The 16023-nt window shown below is 27.9% G+C and overlaps 2 protein-coding genes across 2 annotated transcripts in view; one reads left to right on the top strand and one right to left on the bottom strand.

Moving 5' to 3' along the window:
• Positions 1-5414, bottom strand: part of LOC107448633 (lysosomal alpha-mannosidase) — an 80551-nt gene extending 75137 nt beyond the window's left edge. Inside the window, exon 1 of the mRNA XM_043053903.3 lies at positions 5289-5414. The gene's annotated coding sequence lies outside the window, so the exon portion shown is untranslated. The remainder of the gene's footprint in view (positions 1-5288) is intronic.
• Positions 1-16023, top strand: part of LOC107448617 (acyl-CoA Delta-9 desaturase) — a 61999-nt gene that overhangs the window by 6155 nt on the left and 39821 nt on the right. The window lies entirely within an intron of this gene.

Here is a 16023-nt window from a genome sequence, read left to right as displayed (position 1 = left end):
TTTTTATTGCAATTTAAGTAATAGCAAATCTTCAAAAATGTAAATTTTAAAAGTGGAAAAGTTGGTCTGGATGTGTATTTTGGGTAGGAAAAAAAACGGAAAACTTTAATAATAAAACGGATAAAATAATTTAAAACGGAAATATGAAACGGGCTGCCTCAGGGGAAGAAAATCAAATTTTTTCCACAAAAAAAGTTATAAAAACGAAACGAAATTTGCTAGAAACAAAACTTATCACTAAAAATTATAAAGTTTTGAAATAATAACGAAGAATAAATCATATTATTTAAATTAAATATTTTTTCCTGATTAGTCTTATAGAAGTTCTTTCAATGATAATTTTTTGAACTAATTTATTTTTAACGTTCAGCTGATTAGAAAGAAGAGTCAGCTATGATTATCCTACACCATAAGGAAATTATAATTATCATAATCACGGAATAATTGTTGATCGTATAATTAATTAAGCAGAAAGAAATATAAGTTTATTTTGGTTAATTCAACACATCAATGAAAAACTTATTGTCTCAGCTTGTTACAGTCTTAATTTGCTTTTTTTTTTCTGACCTTTACATTCTCATGATGATAGCACAAAAATTATCTCATGTAATTTTAAAGTTTTCGTTTAATTCTTCAAAAAAATAAATAAATAAAATAATAATAAATAAATAAATAAAAATTATAATGTAGCTTTTCAATTTTTAATTTGATTAAAGCGTGTATTTTATTTTTATTATATTTAATCATTGATCGAGAACATCTGACGCAAGTTATCAGATGTGCAAAGATGTTCAACTCGATAACCGTGTTTTACAGTAAAGTGGAACACTCGTGTTTAGGGGGAATTTCTTAGACAAGCTGTCGCTTAGCAACCGTGGGGAAAAGTCTGATGTAGAAGGGGAAAATCAAAAAATTAAGTTTATTATATTTTTTTTTTCAGTTTCCTAGTGCCTAAGAAAAATTTGATAAAATTTCTCCATAGTGGTGGATGCTTTGTCAGAAATTTTCTTAAATACCGCGCAGTGTTCTCCAATCGGAAAACAAGGATGGTTGCTACTGAGTCAAGGGATCTTTACAGCTTTATATTTGTTTATATTAACTTATTATTTATCTGCCGCTTTAGTAAAGCCAATAGAAAATGTTCGCCACTTATGGCAACAGAGTCAGGTGCCTCACTGAGCAAATATATTTTGGAATCTTTTATTTTTTTAGGGCTCCTTTTCTTTCCTGTTTTTTATTATTTATTTGAGTTTGATTTTTATTTCATTTTATAAGTGTGCAACTTTTATTGTTTAGCTCTATAACCGTGTTTCATCATAAGGAAGCAGTGCGGTGTTTTGTAGAAACTTCTCTGACAAATCATCAAAATGAATAAAATTCTGATTTCGATAAAGAAAATTAAAGAAAATTACTCTAGTGATGAAAAGGTATCCGACAGAAATTCGTTGACTTTGAATTCTTTGATAAATGTTCTTAGAATTTTATTCATTCTATGAGTATTAGGATAAAATCGCTTAGTGGACGACTTTTGACCGAAACTGACTATATTCCCCCAATATTCTATACTAAAATGTTTTTAAAAAAGAGCCTAAATTAAATTTTTCTTTCGTGACAATTGGTTTACTTTTGATAAAAACTTTGTTGTTATTCAATTTTTATTAAATAATCATCCACCATCATGCGTTTAAAATGTTCGTGAGGAAACTCTACAAACAGAAAAGTACGAGTGAAACTTACTTAATTTGCTTTTTTTTCCACCTCCCCATTATCGTTTAACTATTTTTGGTGCTTACTTTGTTGAACTGAATTAAGCACGAGAAATTCGAAGCCATGGATCGTAAATCAGCTGAATAATTACGGAGCAAGCTCATTTCTTTCGAAACTAGCTATCATGTTATACTTAGTGGAATATTATCAAGTGAGACCGAATTTCGGGTGTTTTTAACTAATTAATCGAAATTACTCTTGCTAAATGATGCAAAAAATCGTTATGGTTGGGTATGCTTTTAATATTTTAAAAATGAATATGCAGTAACTGAATACGCATTTATTTACATAGTAAATTAAACGCTTTGAAAAGTTGTGGAAATACACAATTTAGTTATTAAAACATTTTTGAAAATAAAAAATATTAGTGTATTTCAAGCTTCCTTTTTCAATCAAAATAGGATTTGATAAGTATGTCATCAAAAATAGATGGTTACATGTCACCCAAATAATAATAATAGTAAAAATAAAATCCCAAAAGTTAAATTGTCCAAAAATTTATATTTTTTAATAGATACACAGAGATAAGTGTATGGAAAAAATAGTTTAAATATATTTTTTACAAATATTTGGTAGTTAAAATATTTTGCTAACATTTATTTATTTTATTTTCAGCTGTGCCTAACACAAGATAACTGGATCTCTATACACTTTTGCAACAGGGCCCCTCCTTTTTGAAGCCAAAACATTTATCAGAAAAAAACAATTGTTGACTTAGTGATTCGAGCATTTTTATCGGAGAGAAAAATCACACGTTATAATAATTAATAATCAAAGAACACCTAGTTATATTTAGCTATGATCGGTAGTAAAATTAATAATGCGATAATTAAGTGTGTCACATAGTGTCATGCTCATACCTGCCAACTCATACTTCGTCCAAAAAAGTGTTTTCCTAGTGGTAGGGTAAAGCCAATGAAATTGAGATTGCATGCTAGTGTTTTGTAAAAATTTAGTTAATAATTAAAAATACCATCAGAGAGCCATCAAGTCTATTATGTACATGTTTAAATAATTCAAATGTAATGCAACTTTTTTGTAAGCCATATTAAATATTATTTATTTAATGAAGAATAAAATGTGATTCTATAAATTTTGCCATCACATTAAATATAAAAATAAAATATTCCGGCAAAACTGGAAGAGTTGGCAACTATACATACTTCATCATACTCCCTTGTCACATGCCACGTAGGCAGTTCAGAAACAAAGCACATGATACTGAACATAATTCAAATTTTATTTTCAAATTTAAATTAAGTTTTTCAATGACATTAGTGAGCATAGCAATAGTAATAATCAAATGTATACAAATTTGATAATAAAATTAAACTTTTAAAAAAATCTGAGAAAAAAAATAACCTAACTTTTTAATTTGTTAATTTTTAATATTTTTATTCTAACCTAAATGGGAGTTTATCACACTGCTTGTTACCCCTTTTTCCACTCTGTCACAAACTGTCACAATTTCATGGAATATCTCTTTCCAAGCATGACATCATCAATGGACAGCCCCTAAAGAATCTTCTTATCGAAAAATATTTAACCAGATTTTTAATAATAACCAAAAAATAAAATGAGTTTCAGTATAAGTTTTTGGATGAAATTGCAATTGTATCCGAGAGAAATATTAAGTTTAAATTTAATCCAATTAGATTAGGAAAGTAAATCTTTGAAATTACAGTAGCGTTAATATATTGAAAAAAAAATTGGAGTAACAGTCTATTTAGATCTATAGGTAAACCGATGGCAATTTATTGCTCCAAACAGAGTCAGATGGAAGGAGCACATGGAGATCGCCTTGACATGTGACAGGCTGTAGTGCCGAGGAAGAAAGAGAAGAACAGTCTGCTTATCGTTAAGAAACAAAATTACTGTCGAACAATCGTGAGGTTTGTTGAGCGAATAAGCTAGATGGGTGCATAATTCCCTGATTATATAAAATTGACTGTTATGAAATGAAAGTTATGAAATTTATGACCATCAACAAATATTTGATCTACCATTCTTTTCAATTTTTTAGTCACAAGCACCAAAAAATAGGGTTGAAAGGTTTGAAAGTACATTATGCTTTAAGTTGATGATCCAAGATGAGGAAGATTTTGCTAGTAGCGAAAAAATAAGAATTGGAAATAAAAATCTAGTTTTCTGTAATTGAGAAAGATTATAAATATTTTAGTTCGCGTTTATAACCTAAGTTTTTTCTAAAAAAGAAATTTAAAATTTTTTTTTCTAAATTTCTGATTCGAAATATCAAAGCCGCTAGCAATTGTTTTTCTTTCTTAATCCTTGTCTCCAGCTCTGTTTGAGCATCGACGCCGAATACGACGCAGAAGGGACCACCGAAAAACGTCGTATAAACGATAACGTCGTATAATCGATTTTTACTTCTAAAACTGAAACTAACTCTGTTTTCAGTTAATTTTAATGTTTAACGTGTTGATTTACATAAATTTCTAAATTAGACAAAGCAAAACAAACAAATAACAAAAGAAGAAAAATTGCAGTGAACAATTTGAATGTATGTTACCTTTAATTATATTTTCTTGCTATTAGTCTCTCAATGCTTTGAATAGCGAGTTGAAGTTACTGCTTTCTATCATGCAATTTCAGATTTCTAATCACGGCCAAATCTAATGGCTGAAGCGCACTTGTGCAATTTGCGGGAAAAGAGCGAGCTTTTACATTTTCCAAAATAATTAGTATCGATGGGTGCGCTGGACATTGGTCGATGAATAGCAAAATTTTTCGTTTTTGCCTCTTCATAACATTGTCTAATTTTTCAGTCACCTAGTAAAAATTACGGTCGTCATCCAAGCATTCTTGTTGGCACCCTTTTCTGTATCATTCATATGGGCAAATTCCGCCCTTTTTTAAAATACACAAGAAAAAATAAAAAATTAAATAAACGTGAACAAAATCTAAAAACCGACGTATAACCGATTCTGTGCGTCGTATAAACGATATATTTTTACATTAAAATGAATAGGAATGATTTGGGACCACACTAAAACGTCGTATAAATGTAAACGTCGTATAAGTGATCGTCGTATAAACGATGCTCCAAAGTAGTAAAAGTATTAAGTAATAAAAATATTTAGTAGTGAAAGTATTTAGTAAGATAAGATTATAAGTGGCATTTTATTGAATTTAAAGATGTCAATTGTTGAAAATATGTTAATTTTGAGAAGCTCTTCATCAAACATACTTTCTCTTTGAAAAGCAGCTTATTTAACCACCTGGCAGATAAAAATAAACTCTTATGCACACAGCGACACAGCTGACCATCACCATATACTTAGGGATTTTATGGTTTGTCAAAGTAAAAATTTTACAATTTTTTTTAAATATTTAAAATTTACATTCGAAAAACATTTTAATAACCTTAACTAGTTTTCTTGTGAAATTAATGCAATAGCCTAAAAAGTTAAAATGATTTGCATTTTAACAACAACAAAAATAGCAACGTTTTACAAATTATAAATCTGAAGTCGAAGCAAAAAAAAAAAAAATTCCCTTACCTTCATTAGAGGAATATTTTAATGTGTTCTTCACGAAAACTTTTCTGATCTGATAATTTACGTAACATTAAATTTTAAACTCCTATCAAATATGCTTAGAATAAAAGGAAGGAAAAATGTTTTCAGATTAACCGGGTAAAGAAAAATACTGCGCATGCGTAGAGACATCTGCCATCATTGATCACGAAGAAATGTTCAAGGACGTAATCAAGTAGGAAAAAAGCAGATGAATTGCATTAAATCGTGAAAACTAAAAATTACAGAATAACAGTTCAAAGAGGAATGTAATTTCAAAAATATGAATAAATAATTTGAATCTAAGAAAAAAGCGAATGGAACAAACCATAATTTCTTTTGTTTTAAAAAGCGAAATAAGACCAAACGATAAATTTGAACGAAATCTTTTTTTTTTTTTTTTTTTTTTTTTTTTAGAAAATGATATTAACAAAGGGAAATAAATACTCTATATTTTATATTTTCATTGTTATCTGACATTTCTATGAAAACTTAATTCATATTTGGAAAATGGATATTCACTATCTATATTGGTACATTTTTGAACTTAATTTAAACATAAAAATGGGGCAAAAAGAATTCTTTTTCGTCAAACAATGCATTTTTGAAAATGTTGAAATATAAAATTGGAAGAATATTTAAAACCAAGAGTTGTTTCAACTATAAAAAACGGATTTTTCCATTCGATTGAATTCATTGATTTTTTAAAACAAGGAATAAAATGAATTTCTAAATTAAAACGCATGATTATTATTATTTTTTTTAAATTATGGGAATTTTTTTTCTTTATGATGCATTAGAAAAACTAGCAATCCTAAATAATAGCAATGTAAGCATTTAAGTTTAATTTAATTAAATTATGAATTTTTAACCAAAAATCAGCCTTTTTCTTAACATATTTGAAGATCAAGGGTGATAACGGTTTAGGTCCATTTTTCTCACAAATGGCGATTGAATCACCTTTTGTTGCATTTGGAAGATTACTAAGTTTTGACAAATTCGTGCTATTACAACTCGTCTCAGGCTCAACTCGTCGCTGGCACAACTCGCGTAGCGACAATTCGTCGCAACCACAATTTCTTGCGATTTCGATGAAATACATCAATCTACGAAAACAAAATTCTTGCAAAAGCTAACTAAATATTTAGTTTGCGGCCGAGGAAATATTGTGAAAGCATCTAATGTTGGGAATTGCTTGTTATTTTTTGCGCAGTATAAAGGAACTAGCTTAAATACTCATATCTTGCGCAGTTTCTAACGAATTCTTTTGTAATTAATTTTGTATTCAATCTTAATTAATCTTACATTTCTATTAATTTTGCATTCTTAAATAATTAATTTTATATTCTTAAATTGTAATTAATCTTCAATTTCTCTACAAATTTTGATTAATTCCATTCTGTATTTATGAAGCTATACAAAAACAACGGAAGGCGAAACAATTAATTTTTTATAAAAATGTCCATATCTCTATAAATATTTACTCTAGGTTCATGAAAATTTATGCAGTTATAAAAAATAACAACTAAAGAAATCGATCCAAGTTACAAGTTTTTTTGCCTGATTTTCTTTCTTAGGGTGTTCGAAAATACTTGTCTTCTTTCGTAATTTATTGTAGGTCTTCCAAACCTCTAAAAGCTTTAAATCTTATTGCTAAGTATGAAAAATTGCATGAAGTAAACATTTCTAAAGTAACAAAATGAACCCTTAAGTATTTCGCGAGAAATTTAAAAAAAATTTGAAGAAGCCAGCGTGTTTTTTCCATTATTGTAGGATGTGTATATTAGAGATAATATATTTTCTAATTAGCCTATATTTTAGACAAGCAAATTATTTATATGAGTCTTTGCATATTTGTCACGAGAAATATAAAATTCTATCTATCGCTATTGTCTTTGATAATATTCTAGATTGTGTAAGTTTAATTTTTAAACTTAATAATTCTCTAAAACATTTTAGTACTTATTTTTTCCCTATTTTTTCTTTAATTTAATTTCAGTTTTTACAGCAATATTTTTTGAATTTAAAAAAAGAAGTTTTTAAGTTTAGCTAACACATACGTAACCAAAGGTCTTTTAGACACTACGCGTTTCATCACGGAAACTAGAGCTTTTTTGGATATGAGATCAGTAAGAGTTTCGAACAAAAACTTATTGAATCAGAATAAAAACGAAAAAATTTTGAATATTTTTTTGAGCTTTAGATCGGTTTTTAATGCACCAAGAAACTATCTCAATGAATTAAGAGACAGACTTTAAACTGAACTATAGTTGAACGCTGCAAGCGATATATAAATTATGAAATACTACAAACATACAATAAACGATCGATATAATATGAAGTCATCGTCAAGACCCTAATATTAAAGATACAAAAATTGTATGTAAAGATTGTAAATTGTAAATATACAAAAATTGAATAATGAGTTTATTATGAATTAAAAATAACTAGACTTCCGCTATTACGCCAGAATTTTATTTTGAATGCATTTTTGAAGAAAATGTATTCACCACTAAAGCTAGCTTATCCTAATGCTTGATACAGGAGTTCCCTTGCCTTATGGAAGGGGTTCGAAACTACAAGGATACGGCGTTGAACATTGATAGAGGTAAATTCAGAATTTGGGAGGCTGCTCAACGCTGGTTATTAAATGAAATGAAAAGATGCATATGTAAGAAATAGACAACACCCTCTCCTTGTTTTTTAGAGCTATTACTGAAAATCTTTAATTTTAGAAATAAGTTTAAACAATCAATGCAAATTTTGAATGAAACTATTAAAAATACGTTTTAATTTATTTATAATTTTTTTATATATAGAATATTCTTCAGGAATTCATTGATGCTTTCCGTCGGTAATCAAAAGTATTGATCTTTAAGACGTGTCAAGGAAAATTTTATTTCAACTTTTTTCTCACTCAAGTTTATTAACATTAATTAAAAATATGAAACTTTTTAAGTTAAGTATAATACACTTTTTACATTTAAAAAAAAATCAAAATTAGAGGATTTTAGTGTCGTATGTAAATATTGCTCCTACCTCTTCGGCCCTTTGTAAATAACAATAAGCAAATCTCAAAATCACGGGTGACTTTGGGAGACGCGGTGGGTCTACAAGTCCCTCTCAATATTTCAGACCAACAGAGAAAATTTTCATCAATCATTATTGATTCAAATTCATCAAAGGTAAAAGCAAAAAAGAGATTAATTTTTTTTACAAATGTTTATCTGATTTAAGAAATTTTTTCTATTACGAGTGAAATTTATGTGATCGTAAATTCCCTCAATTGGACATATTAATGCGGTAATGATACTAATCATGTGGTAATGATTGTTACATCTTAAAAACGCCTGCTTCAGCATAATTCGGTATAAAAAAAACAAACATTTTGTGAAGCGTGGACCTTTACTTACATTGAAAATTATACAGACTAAAAAATTTATCTGGTGATCTCATAAAAATCACGCAACCCATGATTTAAAGAATTGCCTACTTTGCAAACCACGTGAACTCTATTATTGACCATGACAGTACGTATAAGGCATATGGCCTGCAGTACATATAGTGCATGGCCTGCAGAAAATTATTTAAGGCAAAAGACTAATGATGAGGAGACGCGACTGTGTGTAAAAAGAATTTCTTCTTCCAATATAAATTTTAGAGCTCGAAACTATGATGAGTCGCTATACTGCTCAACGAGTTCACTTTTGCCATCTCCATCCATGAAAAATTTAACAAACAAGGATAGCTCATAATTTTTAGAAACAAAACAATCGCCTAAGTTTAAATTCTTAAAATTCCCATACCACCTTTAAACTGTTAAAAGGATTGCGGAACTGTTCAGTAGATCTGCAGAAGGCATGGTATTTGGGGAAAACGCTAGCGACGAATTTTAAAGATCAACTTGATTAGAACATTTATTAAAGACCTAAACTGAGCCATAATTCCAATTTCAACGAATTTTTGAATTTTGATTTTGTGTACAAAATTAGACCCAAAACGTACTTCCTATGTATAAATACACTTTTTTTTATGCCTATTTTATATCATAGTTTCAGAGTCCTTTTTTTTCTTGCTTTTTTTTCATCCCATAATTTCTCTGCTCTACATCAAAAATAAAAAAAAAACCATGTTTTTGGACTGAATTCTTTATGTCAAAATGTCTCGCTAAACACACTTTGATAGAAACAGGTGGAAGAAACTTCTGTGACTCTACCTAAATGTCAACATCATCCAAGAATAGATGTTGTTAAGAATTTAACTGGAAAGCAAAAGAAACGGCAGCCATTTGTGAGCAATATTAACATAATGGCTTGCAAAAGAACATGTCATTTAACACATGCTATGTAAAAATGAAGTTTTATTATAATAATATAAAAACATTTCCTTTTCATACGTATGAAGCGCGTGTTATTAAAACTTAATCTGGAATTCAATATATTTGTCAATATTTTCATAATCTTTGAACAACATTTTTATAATCCTACATCTTTTATAATCCTTAAACAGCATTAGATAGACGCATAAATACAATTCACAGAGTCACAGAAGTTCTTTCCACCTGTTTCTATCAAAGTGTGTTTAGCGAGACATTTTGACGTAAAGAATTGAGTCCAAAAACATAGTTTTTTTTATTTTTGATGTAGAGCAGAGAAATTATATGAGATAAAAAAAAAAACAATAAGAAAAAGGACTCTAAAACTATGACATAAAATATGCATAAAAAATTATTCGGTTTATGAAAACTTTCAAAATTTGAAGGAACTATGAACTTTTAAATTTCTCTGACTATTCTATGGAAAACTCAATATTTTTCGGAGATTAGAGGTTAGCGATTTTGCAAAGGAGAGAGGGGCTCACGTGGAGCACCAAAATTACAGCAATCAATTACTTGTAATAAAAATATAGTATCGATATCATGTGGGACAGTAAAATTACTGCGATCAATTACTTGTAATAAAGATATAGTATCAATCTCATGTGGAACAGCAAAATTACAGCAATCAATTACTTGTAATAAAGATATAGTATCGATATCATGTGGAACAGAAAAATTACTGCAATCAATTACTTGTAATTAAGATATAGTATCGATCTCATGTGGGACCAGCAAAACTACAGTAGTCAATTACTTGTAATCAAGAAATATAGATCATGTATCAAGATCACCATACCATAATGCTGATTACAAGTGTAATCGTGATTACAATAATCAATTATAGTGATTAATTACTTGTAATAATGATAACAACTACTCATAATTTCGATTACAACTGTAATTGTGATTACAAGTAATCAAAATTTATGATTATATATAATCATGACTACATGTAACCTGATTACATGAAATCATAATTATAAGTACTCAAAATATACGATTTTAAGTAAATTCGACTATATACTATTTTTATCATTATGCTAATACAGAACGTAAAATATTGTTTAATAATACATTTCGTACGTTTTTACATACAGCATATGTAGGTACGTAACTAAAATGCGTAATCAAAATGTGTAGGTACGTAAAATGTAAATGTGTAATATATCAGAAATGTATGTATGTATTTCTTACAAATTTGTCTGAAAACCATATTTAATATAACTTTGAACTCATTAAGTATTTTTTTAAAAATAATTTAGACGTTTACTGGCATTCTGGCTTATATCTGGAAGTACAAAGTTGTTTAATTTTTCCATGATATTTTTTTTTTCAAGAAAGGTTAATTTTGTCCTCACTAGCCCCTTGCCCCACTATACAAGGCTAATGTCGACAAGCCATGGGTATTGTGTGTACAAAATTAATAACATTTTGAGTAGTCTTTTATTACAACTCAAAAAGGTATCTAATACTAAAATTAAGTTAAATTTAATCTAAATTTTATTGTGGAATAAATATTATCATACAATTAAAATGCTTTATTGCAATACAGCATTTAATTACACTATGAATGACATTTTTAATGCAAATAAATACATTGACAATTATCATTCAATTTGATTAATTTAAAAAATATTTTGAAGTGTTTTTTATTAACTTAAAAAAATGAGAGAACAAATTTAAATTTGCATTGACTACTGCGGTCCTGATAGTTCTGACGATGGCAACTATTGTGAGACCAATTCAAGCAGTCGGGCCACTATTTCTTCTCTTAAAATTTGAGAAACATTTCTTCTCTTCAAGAATTAAACGTCAATAATCTCCAAATAAGCAACTTCCTCCTGACAAACATAATGCTAAACATGGTTTTTATTAATTAATTTATTTATTTTTAATCTTAATTTTTATAAAATTGACTAATTTAAATTTTAAAACTTGTCTGATATTTAAGTTCTTAACCGAACTATTTGTTCGTAACTACCGCGATAAATTAACATTATCCAGAGTATGCGCTTAAATCGAAAATATTCCGGGTATATAATAATAAATTGGAACATATAATAATAAGAAAAATTTGCTAGATTTAAACTTTTTAAATAGATAAATGTTTTCATTCGTGACCACTGTTTTAAATTTTAAGGAGTATCTATTATATATTTTTAATGATTCATATTATCTTTAAATTATGATTTTACACTGAAACTGGTTGTTGTTGACGTATGCCTGTTTAGGCAGACGGGGTGAGATTGTTCTTGTTTTTCAGTGGCGCCATCTATGGCCAAGAGTTCGACTTCTGCCACACCATACGTCGCACCCGCTTATAGGGCGGACCCATTCATTCATCCACAGATCGTAATTTTGACCTGAATCGGAGAACGATCGATCTCCAATCCAGTACCCCCAGAGGTATTGATTTGTTATGGGAACATGGAGGACTTTTGCGACTCGACGGATTTAACGTGCAACTGAAACTGGTAATCCGCAAAAGAGTGAAAAAAAAATTATAATAATAATAAAAATAAAGATTTTGCTTAACCCATTCAAGACTATTGTTATGAAAGCACATTAATTCCTAGCAAGTTCAAAAATGCTTTATAAAAGTAATTAAACTTTGATGCTTAGACTAATTTCGTAATTTTTTAGTGTTGGCCAGCACTTTAACTTCAAAACATCACAGTTTCCTAAGATGAGTTCAAATTAGAAATGATTTTATTTATGGTGTGTGCATTACGGTCTCAGGGGCCCCCATCAGGGGGGAAGGTGGGAGCACGATGCGCCCACTTAAAGTTTGGGGGGGGGGGAATTTTTACGCTTAATAAAACGAATAGTTTTGGGGGAATTTAGACGAGAGAATTTTTTTTTAAAGTACATAAATAAAAGAAGCAACTGGCCATTTTCAGGCATACATAACTTGACAAATATTTTTTTTTTTTGGGGGGGGGGGGGGTGAATGCGCCCAAGGGCTTGGGGGCCACTATACGGTCTTATAAACATATTACCAGTGACTTTCGGAAGTGTTTTTCGAAAATGCTTTTCAATATTTAAATAATTTAGCTGAAGTTCTTCGTATTTTATAAAAATACTATTTTTTTAAAAATCGATTTCTAAAAAATTATTTTACAGCTTTCTCTCAAATTTTGTATTTTGTCATGTAAAATTACATTCTTTAAACGGATGTAAAAAATTGTATACCTTGCGATTCAAAATTTTTTCGACTGTTATTAAATAAAAAAATAAAAAATAATACATTTTTACTAAAAATTAGTTTTAAATTGGAATTATCTTTGGATAAATGAATTTTATAATTGTGTGTAAAAATTCTTCAATTCGCTTAAAAAGTTCTCAAGCAATGGCAAAATACGAAAAATTAAAATTAACATTAAGGATGTCCAAACTTTGGACCACTCTCCTGACCAAACTGTTGCAACCATATCTCCCAGATTTTGACCAGTTATATTTCGGAGGTCAAAAATCGGAATCCGGCGGCTTTTTTTCAGAAAAAGTACGTTTTTTTCTCTGATTTCGTTATTTAAAATATCGCCAGCACTAATTAGTTAGCATATTTGTTATTTGAGGTCATTTCCTCGAACCATTAATATTGAGTCCTAGAGCTTGAAGATCCGATCATTAGATTAAAAATTATTCAGGGTGGTCCGTTTACTTTTCTTGCGCACTGTACATAAGTGTTAACTGTCTATACTATCTCACACAGGAAATTAGGCCAATAAACAGAAAAGCGCCTCCTCCCTCACTTAAAATAAAAAATGTTCTCAATAACGCATTAGTATTATTAATTATTTTTTATAATAATTGTATTAGATATTTTTATAATAATTATATTAGATATTTTTATAATAATTATATTAGATATTTTTATAATAATTATATAAGATATTTTCATAATAATTATATTAGATATTTTTATAATAATTATATTAGATATTTTTATAATAATTATATTAGATATTTTTATAATAATATAGACAATTCTGACAAGATGCTAACAATTCCAACCAATACGCTATTTCTAACTTGTAATTATAAGGAAAGAATAATTATTTCACGTAATAAATTACAGGAGATATAAAGGTTTATAAAAATATTCGTTGAAAATTATTTAATAAACAAAATAAAATTTCTTTTTTAGCCATACAATTATTAACTTGGTGTTTGCATATTTTGCTCTTGTAAGTATAATGCAATTTAATTCCATTAATTTGTAAGAATTTTTTGATTTGAATGTTAACAGCAATGATAATTTAATATTTTACAGTAAAACGTATAAGTACATTGTATACTATGTGAACATCAAAAAGTTAAATATTAATAAAAAATTTAATGTTACTAAATTGACTAATCAAAGTATAATTATTATTGAAATAAAAATAATTTTTAACAACTTTAACTAAATGCTATGTTTAAGTCAATGAAACTTAAAATGGTAAATTTCTTTTTCTAAACATGGAATGTCATTATGTTTCGCTATTGGAACGAATAAAAATAAAATTTCGAAATAACTTTTTATAATAAAATATTATCACTTGTATTCTATTATCTTTTGTCAAAAGTAGATGGCAGCACATATGAAAACGTTTAATTTAACATATTAAAATCATTTTGTATAGATTTCCAGCCATGTTTTGACATGATAAATTGAAATTTATGCCTCATAATAAAACTTTGTTGTATTAGTGAGATATAATAACAAATAATAATACAGAAATAATATATAATACATATTTTTGAATTTTTTTAACGGGACACATAAATAGAATTAGAAATGCGAAATCTACTCTATTTTTTAAAAACTAAATGCTACAGAATAAGTAATTAAATATATTTATTAAAAAAATTGAGAATTTTTTCATTATATAAGTTATGTAAATCAAGCAGACTGCTACCAATATTAGTAATAGTGATTATTTTTCTAGATTTTAAAATTCTTTTTTTCTAATACTATCAAATAAAATAAGTGAACAATGCAATGGCGCCATCTATTAGGGAAAAGAGTTTTATTAGTTGTATTTAAAAAAGAAAATATTTCAAAAAAGAATATACCATATTAAAAAATGTAAATATTTTTAAACTATTTCATTATATCATCTAAGTTTATACAAATAAAATTCTTATTAATATATATGTAGTTTAGTAAAAGTAATAGAATTATGATTACTATGCCCGGATAGCTCAGTCGGTAGAGCGTTAGGCTTTTAACCTAACGGTCCAGGGTTCGAGTCCCTGTTCGGGCGGCTGCTTTTTGCCCATGTCACTCAGTGTTAAGGACTTGCCGGATATCTTAATCTTGAGTCAAACTCTAGATAAATAGCATAAATGTATTCAAAAGAACAAAATAAAAATGAGCTAGAAATTTTACACACACAGAAGGAAAAAAAAGTTGTTGCATTGTATTCGTGAAAATAAAAGAATAATACTTAATTATTTGAAAATGTTTTATTACAAAGATCTCCATCTAATATTCTTTATTTTAAATTAAAATAAATTTCGTAAATCTAATAACAAAAAGAATACTTTTGTAACAAGATTTTTATTATTTATTAACTAGATTTTAAATTTATGAAATGGTAGGATAATTTCTTCTTCGCACAACTGATTGGTGTTATAAGATTTTAAAGAAATCTTTATTAATAAAAATACAATCACTTGCATAAAATTTCATGTAAGAGAGTTTTTACTCTCGTTCGGAAAAAAACAAAAAAATACGCCCGGTATGAATAAAAACTATTTCCTTTATATCAAAACATTCCAAAAATCCGAGAAAGTAGATAAAATTACCAAAGCAAAAAAAGTGGTTAAATTAGCCTTTGTTACTCCCCATTTTAGTCTTACATGTCCTAGCTGAAATCAAGTATGATAGTCATACAGAATGCAGCCAGTGTTATCTAAGCATTTCCTACATTGAAAACTTTTTTTTCGTCTTTTTTCAAAATGTTTATTTTTTGATGCCTCATCCAAAAAAGAAACAGCGTATTTCAAGATGTTTTGCAGATCATGAATTTCAAAAAGACGTAACATGGTCAAAATGTAATACTGTGAATAGATATAAAACAATTCGAAAAATTTAATCACTTTTTGCATTAAATTGTGTATTTTTACAGCAAAACAGTTAAAGGGTTTGTGTCTAGGTAAAATTAAGATTAGAAATTAAGCCTAATATTAAATTTAAATTTTTTTCACTATTTACAATTTATTATTATAAGTTATGTTAATAATTATTACAATTACTTATGATTGTTATTTTATTTTCAAGAGGCACTTCGAACTCTTGAAACCCTCCCTTTTTTAAAATCCCTATAATACAAAATGTACACATTTTTTATTATT

Source organism: Parasteatoda tepidariorum, chromosome 6 (genome assembly GCF_982258835.1).
Source record: "Parasteatoda tepidariorum strain Cologne lab strain chromosome 6, Ptep-v5.0, whole genome shotgun sequence".
Lineage (NCBI taxonomy): Eukaryota > Metazoa > Arthropoda > Arachnida > Araneae > Theridiidae > Parasteatoda > Parasteatoda tepidariorum.
This window is presented reverse-complemented; position numbering and strand designations above follow the sequence as displayed.